The following is a 6,000-nucleotide window of genomic DNA, read 5'->3' as shown; positions in this document are numbered from 1 at the left end:
AACAAGTCTTTAGAATTGTCTTTGATTATTGTACTGCTGAAATGAATCAGTCCATCATGGTTGTTCATCACCCATTGTTGTTGTGAGTGTGTATAAGGTTCTTCTGGTTCTGCTCATTTCACCCAGCATCAATTCATGCAGGTCTTTCTTGGCTTTTCTGGAATCCTGTCCCTCATGATTTCTTGTAGAACAATAGGGTTCTATCACAATCATATGCCACATTTTTTTCAGTCATTCCCCAACTGATGGACATCCTCCCAATTTCCAATTCTTTGTCAAAATGAAAAGAGTTGCTATGCATATTTTTATATATGTGGGTTTTTTACTGTTTTTATGATCTCTTTGGGATACAGACCTAGTAGTGTTATTACTGGATCAAAGTATGTGCACAATTTTATTGCCTTTGGGCATAATTCCAAATTGCTCTCCAAAAAAGGTTGAATCAGCTCACAACTCCACCAACAATGCATTAGTGTCCCAGTTTTCCCACATCCCCTTCAACATTCATCATTTTCCTTTTTAGTCATATTGGCCAATCTGAGAGGTATGAGTTGTTTTAATTTGCATTTCTCCAATCAATAATGATATAGATCAATTTTCCATGCGACTATAGATAGCTTTAAATTTCTTTATCTGAGAATTGCCTTCCTTTGATCATTTATGGAATGACTTGTTTTCCCATAAATTTGACTCAGTTCTCTCTCTATATATATTTTAGAAAATGAGTCCTTTGTCAGAAGGACTTGTAAAAATTGTTTCCCAACCTACTGCATTCTTTTTAATCTTGGTTCCATTGGTTTTGTTTGTACAAAAACTTTTCAATTTAATGTAATCAAAATAATATGTTTTTTTTTTTTTGCTTCTGTAATGTTCTCTTTCTTTTCTTTGGTCATAAACTGCTCTCTGAGAAAGAGACTTTGAGGTTTGCTCTAGTCAGTTCATTTTCTCAGTCTTTTGGGGATTTGGGTTAGTGAAATATTTATGTTTCTGGGAATCACTTTAATTAAAGTCAACAGATAACAGCATCTTCCAAAAGTCTTAGCACAGTTTTTATGCTTTAATAACTGTTAAAGCTTATTATTATTTTAAGTAAGCAAAGTTTAAAACTGCTCTAGGGCTTTTGGGACATAACATTTTTATTTGGTACCTACTATATACTTTGATGGAGATATTAGAAGGAGGAGGAATAGTGAATAGAATATTGAACTTAGAGAAACCAGAAGACCTGGGTTCAAATCCTGTTTTAGGTACATTCTACCTTTGTGATCCTAAGCAATTTATTTATCTTCTCTTGCCTTAATCTTTTGTCTGTAAAGTTGTAGAATTTTTGTTCATGACCTCTAAGGCCCCTTATTGCTCTGTGATCTATGAATGGAGTACAGAAATGAATCATTGTTATTCCTACACTCAGGGAGCCTCCAGTCTAGCATGAGGTGAAGAGCATAATCAGCTATGGACTTTTTTTTTTTTGTGTTTGTTTGCTTTTAGGTTTTTGCAAGGCAAATGGGGTTAAGTGGCTTGCCCAAGGCCACACAGCTAGGTAATTATTAAGTGTCTGAGATCGGATTTGAACCCAGGTACTCCTGACTCCAAGGCCCGTGCTTTGTCCACTGTACCACCTAGCCGCCCCAAAAGTTCAAGACCCACTTCTTTTTTTTTTTTTTGTAAGGCAAGGAGGATAAGTGGCTTGCTCAAGGCCACACAGCTAGGTAAATGTTAAGTGTCTGATGTCGGATTTGAACTCAGGTACTCCTGACTCCAGGGCCAGTGCTCTATCCACTGTGCCATGTTGCCGCCCCAGCTATGGACTTGTTAAAGCTAAAAGAAACTCCAGAGATCATCTGGCTCTTATTTGTACATATGGGGTAACCAAGGCTGGTGCAACTAAGTTGTCCAGAAGACACTATTAGTTCAAAGCAAGGGTCTTTCATGAAATAATATAGAAGGGAAGTAGCAGTGGAAAACTTCCTCCACTAACTAACTTATACTCTCCCAAAAATGCATACATTATGATTGGGAAAAGGCATAGATATAGGGAACACATTTAGCCAGTGTATGCATTTAGATGGGCAATCATGCATATATGTGAAGAGCAGTGCATGTCTTGCAAGTTACAGGGCCACTGATTTTCATGGGGCTTCTCCTGTTGGGTCTGTTCTCTGTTAGGTATTCTCCTTCTGCTGGAAGGCAGTTCACAAATCTCTCTCATCAATGTCCTCAAAATTGGAATCTCTCCTTAGGTAGAACACTAGGCTTATTAGCACTCAGTCTTGACAACTGGAAGTAGACATTAGAGACGCTTTAATTTCTAACTGTCCTTAAGACTACTAAGTTAAGATTTGTGGTGGAAATCTGTAAAAATTGCTTTTCTGATTGCTATCTTGACAATCTCTGTGTCTGCTTATATGTCTTTATGCCTGTTTATTCATCAGTCTCTATTTTCTCTCCCTGTTTTGTATGTCTGAGTCCCTTGAGAGCAGGGATTATGTTTTTTGTTTTCTTTGTATCCAGCACAGTGGCTAGCATATAGTAGGTGATTAACAAATTCTAGTTAACTGACAGACTACCCATCATATTGCCCACCCAAATATATAACTGTTTGACTGTTTAGTCCACCTGTCTCTGTGGCTGCCTGACATCTCACATGTCCATCTGTTTATATGCCAATCTATCTGCTTACCCCTCTGCCTTTCAGTTATGTTTTCTTATTTATATGACCAGATGCTATCTGGCTGGCATGTTACCCACTTATTTGTCCCATATGTCTGGTTTCCTGGGTAACTTTCTAACTCCTTTATCTGATAGTTTATAAATTGATTAAAAGAGAAAGACATGGGACCAAGATATTTTGACCCTAATGGAAACTGGAATTCCCAGAAAACTTGCAAGATTCAGTGAGACCTAAGGACTGGAGTTGAATTCCTTACAAAACTCTAGTTACCCAGTATAAGAGAGGTGATAATCACACAGCCTCCTGTGAAGAGTATCGTGTTCTATTCTGGCTGCCACACTGACAAGAAGGAACATTTCTAAAGAAGGAAGACTAAGAAAGTGAATGGGCTCAACATTTGATAAACTGAAGAGACTTAGCCTGGAATGTAACAGAGTTATCAGGACCACATAGGATTTGAAGGGTAAAAAGTGATTAAACTTTTACGTCATACCATAAAGAAGAACAAGGTCAAATGTAGCATGGGGGAAAAGTATGGAAAATTACAGGGAGGCAGATTTCTGGTCAATAAAAGAAAGATATTACTAACAATAAGAGCCATTTCACAATGGAAGGAGTGCCACCTCTATTTTGGGAAACTCCTTTTGTAAGTAGAAGAAGCATTTACAATAAAAGTTTATTTTCTTTCAAAGTTTTCTTTGAAGTATAACCACATAATCTCATAACTTGCATATTAAGTATTCATTATTATTATTATTTTAACTTTAAAAAAGGTTCTGCTCCCTCCCCGCCCCCCCCCCACTCTAGGATAATAGTTGCTTCTTCCAAGGTCATTTTCAGAATAATTATTAGTTCCTAAACTGAACAGCCTGCCTTTAGGAGAGAGCAGTTGTTCCTAAGGTTGCTGAATGTGTGTCATCCTTAGGCTAATTTTGAGAAAGTGCTCAATTTTATCTTAATCCTCTACCTAAGATAAGAACCACCTGGTCTTGTGGTCAGTGAACTTATTTAATTTATGCCAAATCTGAGTTGCTTTAAAGATAAACCATGGACTCATAAAAAATTGCCATCAACTGAGGTCAGTGTACTCTGGCCAATTAATACTACCAATATTCAAGACCCACTATGAATATAATCTTTCACTAATAAATTGTGGATAAGTGTGGCTTTTTCTCTGTGGAAGCAAGAGTGTTGCTATCAAAAAATCTTCCTGTATTGTATAGATTGTATAGACAATAATAAAGATTGTATAGATGATGATGATATATAGTGTGGTGGCTGGTGGAGGACTCGACAGCCCAGAGGATTGTACCCCTCAACCTAGAAGCAAGTACCTGAAAAATCCTAGCTGCTTCCATGTTCCCTGCATTTGCTTATCATCTTTAATTCCACTAACTAAAATACACACTTCAATAAAACATGTTGGAACAGATGTGGGTTGAAGTTTGACTTTTGCTTTAATTTTCCATTATTGTAGAAGTAGAGTTTATCATGTAACTATTCATTAGAGTCAGTTAGTATTGAATAGGTAGGAGAGAATGATCACCTCCTCAACCTTTGGAATTAGCTCCAAGTCTAGGACATTGAAGTAATGAGTTCTACAGCACAGGAGGTATTCAAGACTGGATGATCACTTATTAATGATGCCATAGGGAGAAATAACTTATCAGATATGATTTGAATTAGAAGACTTTTCAATTCCCTTCCAGCTCTGAAATTCAAAGATTCCAAAATCTTAGAAAATACTAAAGTAGCAGTAGAAAATGCTAAAATATGCTACCAGAGGCCCCCGAGAAGTTATGGAATTCTGGAAGATATCGACTATCTATTTTTATTTTTCCTTCTAATAAAACTTCAACTAACACCTCCTCCAGGAAGCCTTCCTTCATTACTACCAGGGGTAATGATACTTCATGACTTATCATTTTGTTTATAACACTCCCGATTTAAGTCTGGCAGTTTATTGTAATTATGGATAGTGATACCTTTTTCTTCTTTCTACACTGTAAAGTCCATGAGGGTAGGATCTTTGTCCAATTTTTCTTCGTAATTTCTAGCACCTAAAAAAAGGGCCTTGTACACAGGAAATGTTTAATTAATGTTTGTTGAACTAAATTGAATTGAACTTGCTTCTGATACTAACCCCAATGGGTTTGTGAGTCCAAAGGGAGGGGTTGGTAGCAACTAAATGGGCCTTTTTTCCAAAGAGAGAGACTTAGTGCTTAATACCTGTTAGATGAATTTAAAGCCCTTTGATCCCAACCTTCCTCTTCCCTCCTTCCCAAGTTAACTGGAATTCCAGGTTGAACCTGGACTGTGTCCTAACCTCCTGTTTCCTTCCTTTTCTGCAATTATGTCCTCTCCTTCAGACTAGTCTCCTAACAATCCCATGTACTCAATAGGTTATTTCCCCAAGTGGAATATCAAATCATATTTTCTGCTTTCACTGGTTCTTTCCCAAATTTCAGGGACCAGGTAAAGTCTCAGCCCTTTGTGGGATTAAACTACATCAACTAGCAACAGGAAAGGGATTGGTTTATGATGAAAATCTGAGCAATAGTTGTTTCCTTAACATGCCAGAAAGTAGATGTTCCAAGTGAAGCTCTATGTGATTCGGGGATACTTCCAAGAAGCTGCTTCACCACTCAAGCATCCGGGATGCCTTCCTGGACTGACCTTTTGTGTGAGTTTGTATAATTACCATTGGGTCAGAGCCCATGGCTTTGATACAGAAGAGATGTGTTAAGTCCTTATGCTTTTCAGTGGATAAGGTTCAGTGGGGGAAGATGAGAACTAGCTTTGTTCTGGAGTCATAGATTTGGAACCAGAAGGGATCTTAAAGCCTATCACTTTCAGCTTTTTATTTTATAGATGAGGAAACTGAGGCACAGAGATGTTAAATGGCTTGCCCAGGTTCATTGCTTGTTATTCAGTCATTTTAATCAAGTATGACTCTTCACGGCTCCATTTGGGGTTTTCTTGGCAAAGATACTGGTGTAGTTTGTCACTTCCTTCTCCAGCTCATTTTACAGATAAGGCAACTGAAGTAAACAGAATTAAGTGATTTGCTCAGGGTCGCACAGCTAGCAAGTATCTAAGGCCATTTTTGAACTCAGGAAGATGAGTCGTCTTGACTTCAGGTTTGCCACTGTCTGAGGAGGGATTTGAATCTAGATTCTTCCAATTCCACTATCTATTATGCTGCCTCTCTCAGACTCCAGTCTGACAACATGATTCTGAAGGTTCTCCCTGTATCTACTAGCAAGGAAGAATGTCCTGTGAAGAAGTTAATTCTTTCTTAGTAGCAAAACACACACACACACACACAC

This window comes from Macrotis lagotis, chromosome 8 (assembly GCF_037893015.1).
Source record: "Macrotis lagotis isolate mMagLag1 chromosome 8, bilby.v1.9.chrom.fasta, whole genome shotgun sequence".
NCBI lineage: Eukaryota > Metazoa > Chordata > Mammalia > Peramelemorphia > Peramelidae > Macrotis > Macrotis lagotis.
This window is presented reverse-complemented; position numbering follows the sequence as displayed.